Raw genomic sequence first — 20321 nt, forward strand, 5'->3', positions numbered from 1 at the left:
CTAAACTTGTTATAAACACCATTAATTATTTCTCAAAAGTCACTATAGCATAGAAATACCCGTGCTAAATATGGCAGATTTCCAGATACTAAATGTAGGGTTAGAGCATGTAGTTTAGAGGCATGGCTGGATTGCCATGTGCTCACTCAGCGTGTTAAAATGTATACAATTAGAACCACACGCATACACTTCACTTTCTTTAACAAATACTCAGTTTGCTCTGTTTTCTAGAAATGCTTTTTTGTTTTATTCATGACATCTAAGCTCGATGCTCGCGCACTTAACTCCAAGGGCGCGCAGTGAAACGCAAGCAGACCGACGCAAGCGTTCACATCTTGTCCTTATCCTTCAAATCAGCGCATGATTAGAGATCTATTAGTTAGAGGCCGCCTTATCACTGAGGGTAAAGCCTATGGAATATTGTGTCCTGATTTAGTTTATATCAATGTAGCTATACATGAAACGAAGAACAAATATCACGTTATGTACATCCAAAAAGAAGAACAGGCTAAGGGAGTTGTAATGTTATAGGGATGATTAAGGCAGTCCACCTTCATTTATTTAAACCACAAACAGTAACTTACTTGTTAACCAAGACGCCGATGTTTGCAGGATCCCTGCTTAGACTGAGACCGGTCCTTCTCCCGTTCCCTCCCCAAAAACTGCATCGAAAAAAACATCCGCAATTCTCAGGCGATTTTGCAGAATCCGTGCTGATATTTTCTTGTCAGACACATTGTGTTCCTACTCTCAAAACGACGTGGCATGTAATCCACACATCAGTCCGGATGAACGAGTAATTAACTCTCACAGTGATGATATTGCATCCGATATTTCCTCTTTTTTCTCAGGACGCACACAACACGAAGGCACCCACAAGTGCCATTCTTGAAACTACTCTCCCGATGCGAAGCGATGCCCACTGTGGTCCCAGGTTTTCTTCAATTGATGAGTTAGGTAAATGCAACGTATTGATATATATATATATTTTTTTTCCTTTCAGATCTAAATGCAATGATGAAGAAAGTAACCTGCCTTTAACATGTAGAGCAGGGACCTTGTGTGGTCAATTTCCAGGTAGATACATCGTGAAAAGCCCGTCATTTGACTCGATGACAGACCATCATCCATTCATGGACGGTCAGAGGGGGGGATGTTCTAACGTCCCGCTTACTGTCGTTTTCAAACGTAACTTTTCTTCAAGTCCTTATTACTTCTTAGTCATCAGCCGTCCTGAATCTGATTAGATTTCACCTCACAACCCAGTGCGGATTTCAAGATGCTTATTTCTGTTTTCCTTTCTGGTTATGTCGATAAAAGAAGTCCCGTGATTTAGTGAGTTAATGCATATATCCTATGCATTGGAGAATTGATAAAGTTGTCGAGATTACACAATATATATCATTTCTCTTTACATTGCTCCGTTTTCCATTTTCGACAGGATGAATGCGTAAATCTCGCATCGAAAAGAAGAATACAAATCCAGCAGGTAATCCTCGAGGTGCCTTTTAAAACTCCATTAGAAAGAGAGGCTTCAAGAGTGAAAAGCCTCCGTTGTAAACCAAAGGTTGAATTGTTAAATGTTTTCCGCGCCAAGCTTTGATGCACCCTGTCTGGATGGGAGTTATAGTTCACCAAAGCCAGTCATCACTTCTGCGCTTCTCGTTCCATCTATGTGTGCATTTCGGCAACTCAAGCCTCGCCTTTTCATTGATGTGACACACACGGGGGTAAGAAATGACTCAGGGGGGTTATTATCCACGGAGTGTTGCTCGTCCAAGACCCATCTTCCTGTCTGTCCACTGCAGTGTGTTTTAAGCGGCTTCAAATGTGATCACAAATCACCCTGTTCCAATACGCGCACACAGGCATCGTCCATCGTTGCGCTTCACAGTACCTCAGTGCGCTCGGCATTTACGTACCCCAATACAACGCACCGCGCACCAGCACGGACGGACGATGAATTGATACGTGTACGAGTGGGGCATCATGTTGGTTACCTCCCACTGACAAGCTGTTCTCTCCAAGTGAGACCCGGGATTCTAGAGGTGAGGGCAGGAAATATTGTTGCACCTCTCTTTTAATCTTCATATCGCTCTGTTTGAACTTCGAGGGATCTAGGTGTGGACAAATCTCACCCAAAGATGAATTATTATATATTTCTCACCTTTGTGCTTCTTAGGCATTGGTCAGTTTTAATAGGGGCAAACCAATGCACATTATCGTTTGAGTGTGCAACAGAAAGAGAGAGAGGTTTGGATAGACATGGAGGGAGATAGACGGAGAGAGATTCCTCCCATGTGTGTCCTGCAAATGGGACACGACTGCCACCTACCGACTGCCTTCGACTGATTTTCTCTGTAATATTGGCCTCAAGTTGATTTGGCGCTCCCATGACAGACTGCGTTCTATTTATATATGATTGTATACTATATGTATTTGTATTTTAAAATGCTGCAGGGTACAATATGAGAAACAGGCCTTCATAGTCGTTTATAGTGAAGATAGCAGTATCCAAACAGCAACCAAATGGGAAAACTCTGACAACCTAGAAGATGGTGTGTTATAATTTTTCTCGGTCTTCAGCACTTTATACCCCATTTATGAAAGCTGGCTGTGTGTTATGAATTATAAAATACACATTGCAGAATTTTAGCACAGAGGCTGACAAGAGATGTTAGGTCTTCAGAAAGATTATTGCTTGTGAAACGTTTATCTCAGTCAACCTGCTGTACTGCACTTGTTCTGCTCGACTCATATTATACAACATGTTTAATGGAGTAAAAAAAAAAAGGACGCTTTTGCAGATGAGAGAGTGAGAAGTCTAATGTGGAAAGAGGATGCATTCACAGATCATAGTAGATGTGAGAAAACATTTGAATGCCAGACCAGGGATCTGTCCATTGCCCTGTCAACAGCTGATCTCATTTCCCTCTGTGCTGAAGGCGTTGCATCATTCATCTGTCTTCATAACTGTCGACCTGCCAGTCTGTGTCCCTGCATTTGGTAGTAAGGAGCAACGCCCTCTTGCTTCACTAGTGAAGGGAGACATCATTAAATAAGTCAATTTTTTCACTCTATTCTTCTCGTCTCAAATGTTTCTCTGCTGAAGCCAAGCTAGCAATTGAAACCTATTAATGTGCAAACCCACTTTTCTCTTCAAGATATTGGAGCGAGATTTTGTTTAAGACCCTTTGAATCTACAGCGATTTGATGTCATTCATGTAATCTGAGGTCACTTTTGAGTGGTCTCTCCGTTATACATGTCATGTTGCTCTTTGCCAGCCTTGCTTAATGGTTTTGATATAAAGCTTTACTTTGCTATCAGCAATTGTGGGTCTCTGGTGACCGCTCCTTACTACTTTAGGCCTTATATGCTGAGAGGGAACCACCACTGGAGGCTATTACCTATATCTCGATCTATGAAGCTTTTGAGACTTCGCCGGTGGAAACACTTGCTTCTTCAAAGTGAAGCTTTGGGATTCAGATATTGTTGCTGGAATCCATGACGTAACTACTACATTCATATGTAAATTGTAAAATACTTCTCAGCTTAATCTTTTCAGCTGACATGATACATGAACTCACAGTTTTACTGACGTGAGTCCTATTCAAACATCACAATAATAAATATCAGTCTGTCCTTTGAGAATGTTAAGGAGATATTGTGCTGCCATTGTAAACAATGTGACCTTGTTTCTGGAAAGGGTAAGAAACATACAAGACTCCCGGGGCCAGTTATTTCTGGAGTGGCAAGGACGAGTAAAAATCCTTAATTGCTTAAATGCTACTGTATAGATTGTTGGTTATGCTTTCAGTATTCACGTAAAAATGTACATTTCTTAACATTAACAATTTGAAATACAGAAGCAGCATTGGCGTAGGCTTTTAAAATGATCATGTTTGTTGAACACCATGCTCTTTAACGTCACTTAAAGGAAACCACCCCGAAAAAGCTGGTGTTTTGACAGAAGGGAGAAAAAAAGCAGTAAAGTGCCATTCAGATGCGGCTTAAGGCACACCGATCTTTTCCTTTCCCTGAGAGTATTATGTTGTCAGGGCCTGAATAATACATGTGTTGGGATGCAATAAGATAATGTAATAATCATGTTGGGCATGCCACGTAGGTCTCATCCAGTCATCAAAAGGAATATACATATCACACTTATGTCAAGAGTACTTACCATCACTGTTTGCTCTGCCAAGATTCAGTTATAGCTGACAGATTAAAACATGAGACATTTAAACATAGTGTAGGTTTATCCAAACAAAACAACTAACAAATATTAGCTCCATGTAACGCAAGTGTTATCAGAGCGATGGAAGTGATGCAATGTGAAACTTGATAGGCATAGGATATACAATCTCAGCTCCTTGCTCTGATCTTCAAATGCAAAATTAAAAGTTGTGGTTTTCTGGTTTTTAATATGCCATTGATATTTTGTTAAAAAAACACAGATGATAATGCTCTTTCCTCTGTCTTATGTTCCTCCCAGAAATAATTAAATCAGACACTGAGTGAGAAAGGGGGTTGTGTGGCACCTACAGCTGCCCCTTTTAAAGCAGGCTCTGAATACATTAATAATGTGTGTTATTTATTTTGAGATCAGGCATTCATTATTCATGATGTTGTTTTTGAGAGTATGAAACATCCCTTCTGATATCCTTCCGGGCTCAGCGGCAATGCAATAATGTAGGCAGGTGTGTTGTAAGAGGTAAGATGGTGAAGTGAGTCTATGTGCCGGAGAATGTGTCACACACCGCTCCTTTCCATTCTGCTCCATCAGTCTTAGTGCCACCTCAGGTAGTGTGGCGTAGGAAGCTTGTCTTTGTCTACTCTTTGATATCCCTTCTTGCTTTCCTCTGTTTCCACTGTACTTGCTGTGCATCACATAATTCAACAACGGAATTGGGTGAGAGTCAATGAGAACAATTCTACAAACACCACGGTGACAAAATCTCTCGGATTCAAAGCACCACATTTCACAGAGTTGATCATAAGGTGCATCAATGTGTTTGCCATCCTATTAAATCTCCACTTTGATCCACACTAATCTGCAACTGTACTTCTTCCTTTGGCCCAAGGGGGCTAGGGATTGAGGGATGATTTCTTAGTTCCCATGCTAGGCCACTTTTGGCTTGGGCACTCGGTTCAAACCTGAATGTGGGGTAAATTAAAGTATTTCGAAGCATGCTTCACCCTAATCATACTCTTTAAGCCGCTTCAACTGCATGAAAAAAACGGTGAAGGAGCGGGAATGACTGGCTTAGTTACTGGATATTGGCTACAGCTCAAAGCAGTATCAAGAGATGAGACAGCCCACACTCACTGAAGGATGAATCAGTTGATGATCATTATATAATCAGTATATTAGTTATCGTATCATGGAACATAATCATCTCCCAGTGGTGTCCTTTAACATGTAGACACACAGCGTAAGTAATATATGCATGGCACACACACATTATCATCTTTTTTACAAATGGATGCCCTGCTCTTCCGCCTTGTTAAGCCCAGTTGAGCTTTGAAAAAAGTATTTTACATTTATGTGTGTCTTCTATTTGTTTCTATTTATTCAGTAAAAAATACATGTTTATATTGGTGAGTATTGTATAATGATGCTTTCGACACAGAAAGAGTAAGTAATGGTCAGATAATAAGGAATTATTGAGGGAATACTTATATCTGAGTATCTACATCTGTTCTTGGGGCTTCAAAAGAAGTAGCTAATGACCTAATAATTATAAATGAATGAGTGGTTACTAGTTTGTGCTGCTAATTGACTCTTTCAGCTGGACAGTTAGGAAGTAATCATTACCAAATTACCAATTTATCTACGAGTCTGTTCACTCTTACTCATCATAATCTGCTTGTCTTGAGGTATACTCACTAAGAATTCATAGATTATACGGTTGTTTCTGATTCGTTTCTCACACATTTAATTGTAACTACTCACAATTGTACTGTTTTCAAATTTAACCATTGTCTTTTATGGCTTCTGTATTTTGACAAAACAAAGAGAACCATCTCAAATTGGCAATCCATCCATTCAAGCATACTTCCAACGAGTGAGATACAAAAATACAGAATAAGCCCTCTCCCACTGTGCCAGTGTTAGTGAGAGTGGTGTATTTAAAATGTCAATGTCCTTGGTTGAACAGAAAGGATAGCAATTTCATTAAGTAATGAAATATAGCAAAAATAGCAAAAGGTGATAAAATAACTGATAATATAGAGAAATATCGTACTTCATGAATCAATTATAATAGGCTTGAATAAGGTTAAACATTTTCATATTTAGATACAAAAAAAAAGGGAGGATTCTGAGTGAAGTTGTATATGAGATGTTTGATTTAATCACGTTTCAGCAGATCAGCTTTTAATGTACAGGTGACAAATAAATTGAAACATTCTCCTGTTTTAATGTAAAGGAAATTACAGTGCTAAGTAGTATTATTTGTCATGATAGTTTTGGCAATGAAATGTACAGTGCAGGTCATGTTGACCCATCTGCAGCCTTATCCCTCAACAAGAGAAAAAGGCGACATAAAGCAAACAGACTGTGAAAATATAAGTTTGATTCATGGTTTTGGAAGAGCTCCATTTCTCAAAGTAAGAACACATTTCAGTGGAAGCTCGGTACCGGCCGATGAAATGTTGCAAGACATACAGTTCTGCCATTGAAACTTTGCCACAGTTTGGCTGCATGTAAACTACAGTCTTATCAAATATGGTGTGATAAACTTTAAGCCGTTTGGTTGCTGAAATGTGTGGGCATTAGAAATGATGTATTCCTTTAAGGCTGTGTGCAACTTCTTTTGTGGGTCATGACTAAGTGCCAGTACCAACAAATTTGAGATGCAAAGATGATGTAGGCAGTTGAAATATACTGTGTATAATTTGATGAAGAGGGAGGTGATAGGGAAGAAATTATATGGGTGCTACAGAGCATGATGAAATGTGGTTTGGTACAATTAAGGGGTCCATCTAGAATGAGCATCTTAAGATTTGTTGCAACAGCGAACTAATAGTTTTGTTAAACTTCACCACACTCCATTTTATTCAAATGCTTTTTAAGATCTTCAGGAATATTCTGGTAATTCATTGTGTCCAAAACACTGTGTTTATACATTATACGGTACAGAGTCATGCTAAGCCTACTTAATCTGACTGTTGTCATTGTTTGGATTTCTGTATCATTGATTATTTTAGGTAAAATGGGACACAAACCTGAAGATGAAACGTGCCAGAATCTACACATTCCTACCGTATATTGCATAGAAAAATCCTCCCATGCTATTTACTTTAAATGAGAGCACTGCAAGATTATCATGATGAAGCCAATGCCACCCAAGCCTTTTATTTCAGGAATTAAGCCTGAATATATTAGTCATTAGTAGTTTCCTCAATCACTCATTTCATTTTGTATATCCTCTAATGAATATTTTTAATATCCTCTTTTCGAAATGTAGAGGGCTCAATGCACATCACATCAAAATAGTTGCTGAAACTGATGATAAGAATGCCTTGAATACGTTACATTACAAACAAATGTCACTATCGTATCATAGTGACAGAAATATGTTTAACCTCAGAAGTTTATTCTATGCTAACGAGCCTGAAGGACAAATGTCTATACAAGCATAGTACGCATCTTCCTAATGTAAATAGGAAGGTGTTTTGAAAAAGATGAGTGTATAGTTTATGTTCTGATTCTGCAGTGCATGTGTCTTATACACATGCACTGCAGAATCAAGTGGAGTCCCCACAAAGAGCCCATTATGAGCTGCTGCCGAGCAACCACATACAGATTAGTATGTGTCTCTTCCTTCCTACTGATAGTTCAGAATCAGTAAGCTGTACATCTTTACAACACACATATTCCTCCTAGAATTGTGTATTAATGCACAACCCTTTAAAAGCTTACGAAGTTTGTGAATGAGGGAATCTTGACTGACAATCAGAGGATAAAGCTTTAAGCATGACATAAACCTTGTAATCCTGTATCATGGCAGATTTAGACTCGGTGTAACCTCAGTTTCAGCTTGTTTATCTCTTTGGCTTTGTTTCTGTTCAAGCAAAACAAGCAGTGCTCTAGACAATGGTGTACCTTTTCACATGTGAGGCAGGGAGCAGATTTGCAGCATCTGGATGTGACGGCCGATCGTCTCTGTCTCTAATCCTCCGTGTGGTTGTGTTTCTGCTCAGACACATAGGGGATCAAGTGGGCCATCCGTTCACATCCTGCCTGCCAGGGGGCAGATAAACAGAGGGAAACAGAGTAAATGGGCACATAATTAATAAGTAACACTGTAACGGCAAGCACATTTCATTGGCTGTTTTCACATTTTGATACAAAAATACACTGCTCACAATTAGTGGGATGGAGGTTGATTAGCTTTCAGAGTAAGTGTCTCTTCAGGCTGGTTTCACAAAAACTGTAAAATCCGTGGGAACATAAGAGTTCATGAGGAGTTATGGATTTAAAATAATGTGTGCTTTTGATGCAGGCTTCACCTTTTGAGATACAAAAACACCACTGACCATTGTGCATGTGCTTGAATGGCATTAGGAGGGCAACACTTTAACTCCCCATATAAAACATTGTTTATAAGATCCCATCATGTGGGTACATGAATATATTGCCTATAAATGCTTAGCAGGGGGACTGAAAGTAAAGCAAGAACGACTGAAATGATAAATGCCAGAAACCTTTATCTTGTTGGAGAAGCAATATGCAACTTTAAGGGGGAAATAAAGAGTCCAGTCAGAGCTTTATTTTGCCACTGCAAGGTATCACCTTGAAAGGTTAGAAATAATTGAACACCATTAGGTTTACTCCTGATTACCTTAATCATCTTTCTCCTAGAAAGGTCATTTTAGAGTCTGGGTAACTACGGACAATAAGAATCAATGACTGGTAAATTATGACTTTTATAAGAGCCGCTTGTGGTAATGTATAATGGGCAAGCTAACACTATTTTAAAGAGATTAGCAAAATGAGGAATAGAATATGGAGCCAGACGTGACATGGGATGACAAACGTTGACCATTAACAACATTGGATGACTGGAAATTAATTCACCACCTCTGGTCTTGGCGTAGTTACTAAATGGTCACATCATGATTACGTTTTAACCATTCGAATAAATCTGACAAATCGGATGGTAAGTAATTCTAGTCAATCTGCATCTGCAATACATTAGGCAGGAATAAGCACACAGATGGCTGCAGTTATGTAGAAAGCTTGTTCAATCAAACACTCTAAAAGTTCCAGTAGCTGTAGTAATTGTCTCTAGAAGATAAGAGTTTTTTTGATAATCATTGCACATGATATTTGAAAATCCTGATTATGTATATGTACAGTATCCCTTTTTAATATTGACACACACACACACACACACACACACACACACACACACACACACACACACACACACACACACACACACACACACACACACACACACACACACACACAATTGCACTGATCTGTTATTGTTCTGCCATCAAAACCATTTTTCATCTCAGGCAGGACGGGTACAAGGAAAATATATTTTAGTGATATCCTTTCTAAAGTCCAATTTATTCAAAGTGTCCTGCAAACACACGTCCACACTTAATCAAAACACACATGCAATCCAGGATTTCAGATTAGTTCCCATTTCAGTCTGAGTATACATTACTTCTGCAAATGGACAATCAATATGATGAACTGGAGTCAAAACTTAGGCTGCAGCCAGAAATGTGGGCATTTTGTAAAGTGTTCCCTATGAAATGCTTTGAGGAATTCAGCTCACAAGCTCCTCTACAAGACAGATAACTCCTGGCAAAACACAAAAATGAAAAAAAAACACATGATCTGCCACTTGCAGCAAAAATAAAACATCCTTTTTTTTTTTTTTACTAAAATCTTGTATTTCAGAGTGAATTAGGAAGAAAATGGGTTGGGTGCCAAAAACAATTTTCAAGTTGTAAGTGAGGACATATCACCCAAAGTCAGAGTACTTAGCAAAACTCTGGGTGACCTGAAACTTTCTATCATCTGTAGTTGTAGACTAATATTCTGCAGTCTTTGCATCAAAGTTAACTTCTGTTCAAATTTCACTTGTGTTGAAACGGCAAAACTATGGTGTTTAGCGCTCAATGCTTGTTCTTCAACAGTATCGGACACAGTCCGGAGAAAAAGGAAAGAAAAATGTAATCTACTAAGCCTTATAACAATAGGACATATTACAGGGCTGGTTAATTGGATTGTATTATATGTGGCTGTGTATTAAATATGGCAAGTTAATGAATTGTGGATATGTGCTTGTTTGAAGAGGCACAGAGGGGGCAGCGAAGCAGGAAAAAGACTACAATGCAACAAAGAAAAAATGACAGATGTAAACAGAATCAGACAAACAAATGGTAGAAAAATACAAGATCACGTTTATCTACGGCTTTCGTTTCACTTAATTAATTAGGCTTGGCAATCTTTAATACACAACAAAACCAGTTACTGCAGGCCAGTTTTCACTCTATATTTAATCTAAGTGGAGGAGCTCAGACTGACCCTGTGTGGATAGCATTGTGCAAAAGCCCACAGACACCAGTGATAAGCCGTTCCTCCCAACTCTCTGCCAGCAATTTAAGCTTTGCCCTTTGCCATAATCCCTCCCAGACTCACTACTGGCTGACATGCAGAAGAGTATCTATCCAACTCGAGTTCCCAAACTAAGCCCTGCTGAAAATGTTCTGGAAGCCAAATGCCGACAGAGCAACTAGCGATGTGCTACCCCTATTTTATTGCTGTTTTCAATTATATGAAATACTTTTATTTTGATGCATAGAATTCCTATTCTACGCCATAGAAAACATCTGACATATTAAACAGTAACAGGTAACAACGTCTTAAAATCTTAAAATAAGCATGAAGATATGTGTTCAATTGATTTATCTTTTATGTCAGTCCTTTGCTCAAACACCTGTCTTTAACCAATGATACACCTCAGCACATGAATGCCTAACAAACGTTTTACATTTACACTTAAACCAGATTAAAGGTTATATTTTAATAATTGTATGTTATAGCCAACAGAAACTTCTTATTAACGCCTCAAAGAACAATAAGGTAAATCAGGGAACAATTACAGTTTTTTTTTGTTATGCTGTACTTTTAAAACACCCCCAGTAAAGACAAGCAAACAAGCGGCTACTTGTTAATAGAATCAACTCTTTACCCCCGGTGTTACGGTAAGGAAGAGAGGTGGTACGTGCGAGGACGAAAACACTGACATAATCAATGTTCAAGCTCATTCACACATCCCACAATCTACACTGGAAAGGTATTAGTCCCTGTTGGTCAGTGGTTGTCTCTGATTTCAAGCGTATAAGATCCCGGTTTGACTGTCTGGATATTTTGACATGTAGTGGTATTAATGGGTGCTACTCACTTATCCTGTCAAAATCAAGCAACACATGTAAGCAACACACACATTTTAAAACACAGTGCAACATGATCTTCTTACACAAAAACCAACAGAGGAAGGCACATGTCCTTTTATCTTTCATTTCATCACTGAATGGTGTTTGAGAGGAAGTTGTTGATACTGCTGGCTTATTATTTTGCAGATCAAAATGAATTATTATCTGACGCATAACATTTTAGTTTACCTGCTATTATTTTCATTTTGTCATTAATATACAGATTATTTTGGTATCAATAGTGTATGAAATATATATATTTTTTAAAGCCTAAGGTGATTACAGTATTTTGTAGTTGATGGAATAATTGATTAATCGTCTAATTGTTTCAGCTCTGCTTTGAAGTAATACAAGGAACACACACATGCACACACAGATTTATTTCATTTATAAATGTGGCAGTAATTATGTTTCCATCTTTTTTGACAAATATCAACTATGTTCTGAACCAAAAGCTCCCAAACAAATGTGCAACACTGAAAGGCTCAAACAATACAATACTCTTCTTGAAGTATATTTTCTGCAAGAGCTGTTGTTGGAGCTCTACCACCCTGAAAATCTATAGCTGAACCCTCATCGTTCTTTTTAAAAAGCCCTTTGGACTATGTGTCACAACACATCTTCTCTGATATCTTTTTTCTTTGTCTGCCTCTGCAGATTGATGGCCTGGTGACTAAAGCGTAAAAGGAATCATAAAAAAGCCACCACCATGTCCAGAGTCGAGTTGCCGTTGCAACTCTATAAACATCAACACACACTACTTTAGAGCGGAGGTTGGAGCTGTTTGCACATCAAGCGTAAGTGCCATCCAGGCATGAATCCTGTTCAATGACAGCGTCTCTGTCAAGGACTTACACTTTTGTTCACTTTATGCATAAATTCTAACAATTTGTCTTAGGTACAGCCAATAACCACTGAATACATTCAGATTACATTACAGTAACATTTCTCATGAATTATTTCAAAACAAGCTTTAAAAGTAAACCAATTACAATAACACAATATGTCGTCTGTGTGAAATGTTGGGTTGAAAAAATAAATTACTGTTACATGCATCCATCTCTTGTGTTTTTGAAGGGCCAGGATGTGTGGCCCAGCGCTCAACTCTGTGGCTCATGAGACAGAGGACACATCAAAACAACACACAGCTTGACTCAACTACCTATGCAGTCTGCCAAACTATTACATTTACCTCTAATCCATAATTTACAAACGTTTGACTGTTCCGAGATTCAACACTTTCCCAAACTTGAATGCAAGAGTGTAAACTCATGAGAACACATTTGACTCAGGATTGTAAATATGGCTAAAGACAACTTGGACAAACAAAAAATGTGCTTCTAAGTTGAGCGAATCAGCATAAATATTTTTGAAATCTTCAATTCAATAAATACTCAAGCAGAATATAACAGCAAGCATGACAATAGTAAAAAAGCAATGGTAACTAGACACACTTAGAAAAGAAAGCCCTCATTACGGTTACCTAAAGTACTATCAGTTTACATTCAAAGCAAGCCTTGCTCTTCATTACACTGGCTTTGTCTTTCAAGAGCAAATTTTGAAAGTAAAGAGTCTAGAGAGCCCAGAGGTTACACAGGGTGAACCCCGGTGAGCTCATACCTCGAGTCAGGCCTGGGATTCTGAGTTTTGTTGATATCTGCATTTGTGGTGGAAAAAAAATGATGAAAATGCAAAGATATTCCAAAAAAAGTGCCTATGTAACCCCTTAGGCAGGCAGTAGGATCACACTTTGTATAGTGCTGATCACAGCAACCAATATTAAGATGCAAAATTCATTGGGGACAAAATAGAATAAAATATAGTTTTTGGTTTATTTGTGTCATACTGAAAACATTTGCACCAAGTAGCACGTTCAACATTGACAACACAGTATACCAACGACAGCTCCAAGTCATACGTAGTTGTTCTCTGTTTAAAATTAACATAATTACTGGACACAGCAATTATTCTTTAGCCTTTTCTGCATCATGTATTCTGTCCCTCATTCAGTATAATGTTTACCTTGATTTGGGTGGACAGGACCAATTAGAGAACATTATCTGCTGTTGTTCTATTGTGTTTTGTACGTTTGACCTTGCTGACAAAAATCAAGTCAACTGCAGCAGTCAGATAACATAACGGCTGACGCTAATGAGCGCTTTGCACTCACTAATAAACCACCATATTTGTTTATTGGAACTCATTATATGCACAAAGTACACTGGTTATATTATTCTGAGGGTAATGCTTCTGACGTGCAACAATAATGAAGTTCTGTTCTAAAGAAATGTTGCATTTTATGCTGTGGTGCATTTTAAAAGGTCTCCTATTATGCTATATTTGAATAATATATTGTAGGGCACTATTTATACAATGCATACATATGTGAAGTGTTTTGGTCAAAATACCAAACAGATCACCCATTGTAGCATGCCTCACACCCATCTATTTCAGCCCTGTTCCTGAAGTGCTGATTCTGTGACTGTCGCTTTAAATTTGAGCTGAAGCTGGCCTCGCCCCTTTGCAGCGCCATGATCTCTCTGTCTGAAGAGAGAAGTTTCTGAAACACTTCTCAGCGTTTACCACTAGAACAGTGACATTATATATATTATCTACACAACAACTCTAAGTCGATCCTGCAGACACCGTGGGCGGGACGTTGCCAGGAGTTCAATGTAAAGCCAGCCGATATTTCGGTTATGACGTCAAATGGAAAAGCAAAAGAGAGAGGGTTATATTTTCTGACACTTTGTGAGTCTCCTTACACACCGGGGACTCATATTTAAGTATAACAGACATCATAAAATGCATTTTGCATAATAGGGGACCTTTAAATAAACCTTTCTATATCCAAAATACATCAAAGTCACATGGTAATGTCCCTTCATTCCCCGACTCTAAGTTATTAAATGCAACCAGGAATGCATGCAAGGGAAACATTAATACACACGGACAGTTTCGTGGGATGACAGCAGGTGAGTCAAAGCACTTCCTTTTCTCAGCTCTCTCACTGACCTTCACACACACACACACACACACACACACACACACACACACACACACACACACACACACACACACACACACACACACACACACACACACACACACACACACACACACACACACACACTTCATAAGCGTTGTACACTTAAGAAAGCAGATTTGTTTAATACTAGCTTTCCTCCCACAGCTGCTGCCACGCAGATGAACTTAGATCTGCAAAGTCACAAGCTGAATTACTTTTCAACAGAAGCCCTGTGGCCATCCCTTACCAGTATGCAGCAGCCTGCAATAACAACACAGACTCAGTAATCTCAAATGTGCACTGGCAATATTGTGCTTTTCATTTAGTGAGCGTGATGTGGTTGTTATAATACAGTTAGAGACTTGCATTACAGTACACTTAATCAGCTGGTTCAGTTATTTTCCAAAGAAGAAATGCATATTTCTGTATCCGGGGTTTTTCAATCTTTTCCGTTTGTCAGTCAAATAATTCTTCTCACACAAGTTAGAGCCGTACAACTGCAATTTGTGGCCTGGATTTTATTCTATGCCTGGTGGGAGTTCCATGTAGACTACCATTATATGTAAATTATGTTTTTTTCATTTAACAAAAAGAAAACATCAAACACATGTAAATATTTCAGTTTTACTACAAGCCATCAAGTGACCTATCATAAGGTCATAAACCCCATGTGTAGTTTCAAACTAAGTCCAAATAATAGAAGTATGTTATTATGAAGACAATAATGAGTTGAGTATTTTTAAATGTCTCACATTCATTTGTAATTTATGTATTTTATATCATGTTAAGAGATGGCTGACAGATATTAATATTTGTATTCCTTTAATCAAAGTTTGCGTTAAATGACAATACAATAATACTGTATATATCATATATACAGTATATAACTATATCATTTCTGCTCATTACATAATCATATTCTTTTATTTAATTTAATTGACCCACATTGAGTTATTTAAAAAGAAAAAAATCACAACTAACCAACATCTTATTGTTTATCTTACTTTCCTCAATGAACGGCTTCTGTGCTTTAAAAACAGTGTAGAACATGATGCATGCACACACAGATCATGGAATAGAAAGTGATATAATGATAATTAATTAACGAGGATGTTATGACTATGTTGGCATACTTTGATTTAACCATTGTAACATAAGTTGACACACAGTAAGGAGAACGATGCCTCCTTGGAGACGTCTCCTACAGTTTCAGAATCTAAATACACATGTTCCTCTGATATTGCCTCTCCCCCAAGGTTAACGGCAACATATGGCTGAATTACATGCTACATTACTTCTTAATTCCTCTCTTTGCCTCTTCCTGTCTGTGCCTAACACATAAACCCTTTGAAAAATAACCTGAAGTTGAATTAATGTGCTTCGCTGCTCTTCATACTCTTGAATTTGTGTCTCTTTGTGTTTCTTTATGTCTCTGATGCTCCTTCACACACACACACACACACACACACACACACACACACACACACACACACACACACACACACACACACACACACACACACACACACACACACACACACACACACACACACACACACACACACACCCTCAAGAGAGACACATCATGGGAGATAATGACTTACCCCTTGTGTAGACACTTATTCATATCCTGAACAACAAAGTTGGCCAGCCGATAATCACTACATGGTGTGGGCAAACACTCCGCAGACATCATCCTGAGGGGCCAGAGTCTGTTGTGTGTAACAGGTAGTACAAATCAATACCACCAAATGGCAGCTTGCAGATCCCAGATAATTAGACTGAGATACGGGGAGGAGAGCTCCACTCTCATAGACACGTGAACTCTAAACAAGTGTTTTTAACCTGTTTCCATGTTTCATCAACATGCATTGCCTCCCTATTGACTGTTAAAGGTTTTCTCCAGGGACATAAATGTTGATTGACTGGCAGGTGGAGTTGATCCAAGAGATACAGATACGTGCATCCCAGGCTTAACCAAGCAGTTAAAATAGCAGAGCTGTAGCATGGAATGCTAATGAAGGATATCATCTATTTACTGCTGTGCTTTTATATGCGTAAACTGATTAGGGATCTCCTGGAATACTGGAGGCTCAAAGTTGATGTCAACTCCTCTGATTTTATGCTTCTCCTGTCACTGAACCCTGGATACTGTCGCATGAAAATCAAGATACTGATTATTTTACTAGAAGCAAATATGTTAGAGGCAAGGTAAGTTACTGTTCTCTGTTTGACTTTTAATATAGTTATGGTATAAGCTTGACTGTGGTTGGGAATTATGCCAGTACTTCTATAAAAACATGTTTCACATAGTTTTCCTTTATTTGTATCCTATACATTATGTTTAGCCTTCTTTATATTTGGTGAACTGTTTATTCAGTAACACTTAAGAGCTAGCCTATGAAAGTTAACTTAAGTAGCATACCTATATTCATAGTATATTCTTAACCTAAGCAAGTACTTTTGTTTCAATTCACAATGCCATAGTTAATAATAAGTTAAAGCTATTTAGTGCATACTTCTGAAGGATTAATGGTACTGATAACAACTGATAATTGTGATTTAATGGTGTGATGACTTTCAAAGCAGGTGTCTCTTACTGTATGTCACTTTCACTTATTTTTACTATCACTCACTGCAGGTGTGTATGAAATATACTGCATTAATACAAGAATAGAACTGTCCACAGTCACTCACAAAATCATACATAAAATCACACTATTCTGAAGGCAAAAAAAGGAATATGGCATTTTTTAGTGAAAATCCATACAGTATAGGTTCCAACCATTTCCTTGGTCTCCAGGTAAAATGTACTGTACCTTTTTGTCATGCAATGAAGGATGGATGAATCAAACAATGGAGACATATTGGAGGGATAGTCAGTAGATGATTAGATGTGCATTGTACATTAATGTTATGTGATATTCCAACAAATCTGTCCAACATCACCATGTGTGGCAACATATAGCCTTTGAAACTTCAGTTCTGTGTTGTGTCTTCATTTCCCTAGTGCTCTAGGTATTTCACTGTGCTTGCCAGCAGCAACTAGCTGTTTATTTCTGTATCTTCTGCTCTACTCTCACTAATTCCCTCAGTTTAGGGATGTTGCCTATGATATGCAGACAATTCAACACATTTTCTATGCTTCCATTTTTTGCATCAGTGTTTTCAAACTTTGCTAAACCCTCTGATGTTGAGTGGACACTTTATAAATCAAATAATTATCTCCGGCTCAAACTCTGTTCAAGGCAAACTCATATCATAACTGGTCAATTAAGCATTAATGCAGATACAGAATTTCAATGTAATGTTACTTAAATAATGTTGTTTTTCTGAAATTCCTTTGTGTAAAGTTTCTCTACTTCTCTGTTTATATTTATTTATTTTTGGCACACTATAGTCACTGTCTTTTAATTTGATTGGTTGAGTAATTGATGACCTCTTCTGAATGCTATGAATTCTTCATAAATATAAGCTTATTTTCGCTAGATTTATTTACTGTTCTGACACTGGAATCTTCTGATCAGAGCAAGTATTCGCTCAATATAAAGTAGGAGCTAAACAGTTTTCACTTAAATGAATGGTAAGAAAAAGAAGTCGACAGAACTCTGTGAATGTATGTGCAAGCTGAAACAAAGTACACTCATCTGGAAACAAGACTGTTCAACTGCACTGTGAGTGTCAAGCTAATTTCAGTTCATGGGCCAATTTGAACTTCAGTGATCTGCGCCATTACAACTATTGCATAATAATAGAAACTTGTTTCGTTTTTTTTAGGTGTAGAAACAACAACTTATACAAAACATACGATGAACAGCATGTATGATATTGAACAATGCATTCATCCTGCACAAACAAAAAACCTTCATATATGTTCAACAATATGGTACAATCCACAATAACTGTTTTTATGAGTCAGTACAATGAGTGCCATGTTTTGTAAGCGGTTGGTCATTGTCGCCTTGGCTACCTTAGTGCATTATCATTGGTGCTTGTGTATAGGTCTCCAAAATTAGAAAGGATGCCGTAAAGCTGAAAAATCAATCTGTCAAGCATTAATAAACAATATATTGAACTGTTTACTGTTCATAGGTCCATGGGTAGATAGTATGAACAGGACAGTAGGAGGAAGGAAGAAAATACAAATCCTGGAGACTTCAAAGGAGGGATATAAATCTCCCTTTGCTAAATCATACAAGAGAAGCAAGCCATGCCTGCTTTCATAACACTTTCATCTCCCATTACAATATTGGCCTTTCGAGTAAATGACCTCCATGTTTCAAAAGTGACAAGCAGGTTTGGAGCTAATGCATGGATTATTTTCTCTTGCATTATTACCTCCGTTCTCATTCACTAGATTTGGTTCCAGAGGAAAAGTTATCTCGTTATTTAAAAATATAGTATAGGCACACAAAGGAAGAACAGTTTGCTCAGTGTCTTTGAAAAAAAGTAAGTTTACCCTTTAATCATACATCCTAAAGTCAAGGTAAAATTATAATTATGCAAGCACATGCTGGATTTACTAATGGGCCTTGAAAACTAATTTTACCACAATGACTAAATACTGTATCACACAATAAAACACAGTACCAAACTTGCAATGAATACTTTACATAAATGTTGTACATCAATGCAGTTTTGAAATTGAAAAAAGTAATAAATAACACAGTCCGATCAAAAGGCAAATTGGAGTGGGAGAAAGAAGCTTGAAATATTATCCACATGAATCATCTGAGGCAGCACATGTCCTTGAAATAGAATCATGGTATTACCAGGTGTTATCCAAAGTAACTGGACACATAGTGGCTGTGCAGGTCTGACCATGCAAATCATAACTACAAATAAATAAATCAAAAAAGCACAGCCTCAGGTCCCTGTCTGTAAAATGGGGCGTGCACTGGATATTTGTTAAACTCAGCATGTTCAAACTATTTCTTGGCAATCTTCTTGCATACACGTAGAGCCATCTGTTTCAATGATAACTTTACAATTCAAGTTGTGTGTGAAATAAACTTGTGTAAGGTGGGAAAAAAAAGGTCAGTCAGTGTGTAAACCAAACCAGAGCTGCCATGATTGACAGTGGAAGTCAAAAGATGCCACTGGTGAAGCAGACAACACTGAATCAGACTTAATATGGAGAGCATGATTTAACAGCAATGTATTGCTAGTAAAGGTTGCATTTTCAATGCTTAAATGGTTTAGATTCCTTGGTTTCTTTAAATGAGGGATATTTTATCAGTGTAGTATTTTTTTCAAAGAATAATGGGGCTACATTAATTATGTGTTTATTATCCACGCCTTTCCAATAAGTCTCACTGTACACCATACTAAAAAAAGGTTGCATTATTAATATACATTTTTATTTTGTTTAGCCGTTATACAGTAACATTTTGAAGTACTGTAGGTTGGATTCTGATTGGATTCTTTTTTTTTCAAAACTTTTTATTGCAAGCAAGTCATCCAGACAATGACAAGAAGTAAGAACAGTAATAGTCAATACAAAACAGTACAGGTGTTAGCATATTAAGACAATGGGGAATAAGAATGATTTAAAAAAAAGGAGTGCGTCATTTCAAAGGACCTCCTTGCAAATAAAATAAGAAAGATGTTGTGCTCCATAATCACTTCAGGGTCCGTAGAGATTCCTTGTTTACAGTTTATTTTTAACCCCCCAACCCCCCACCCAAAGGTATGGTTAGGCCGCTGATTGGATTCTTAAAGGATGTTCATGTTGGATTCGACAAGGATATAAAGTATAAAAAAGGTCAAAGTAATCCTGCTCTTACAACCTAATAAAAAAAGTGTTTCCATGATCTATTTTTCCTT

The 20321-nt window shown here is 37.8% G+C and overlaps 1 protein-coding gene across 1 annotated transcript in view; it reads right to left on the bottom strand.

Moving 5' to 3' along the window:
- lrrc4ca (leucine rich repeat containing 4C, genome duplicate a) overlaps positions 1 to 1573 on the bottom strand; it is a 43021-nt gene extending 41448 nt beyond the window's left edge. The window contains exon 1 of the mRNA XM_063909754.1: positions 585 to 1573. The gene's annotated coding sequence lies outside the window, so the exon portion shown is untranslated. The remainder of the gene's footprint in view (positions 1 to 584) is intronic.
- Positions 1574 to 20321: the final 18748 nt, after the last annotated feature.

The sequence above is a fragment of the Eleginops maclovinus genome, chromosome 2, assembly GCF_036324505.1.
Source record: "Eleginops maclovinus isolate JMC-PN-2008 ecotype Puerto Natales chromosome 2, JC_Emac_rtc_rv5, whole genome shotgun sequence".
NCBI lineage: Eukaryota > Metazoa > Chordata > Actinopteri > Perciformes > Eleginopidae > Eleginops > Eleginops maclovinus.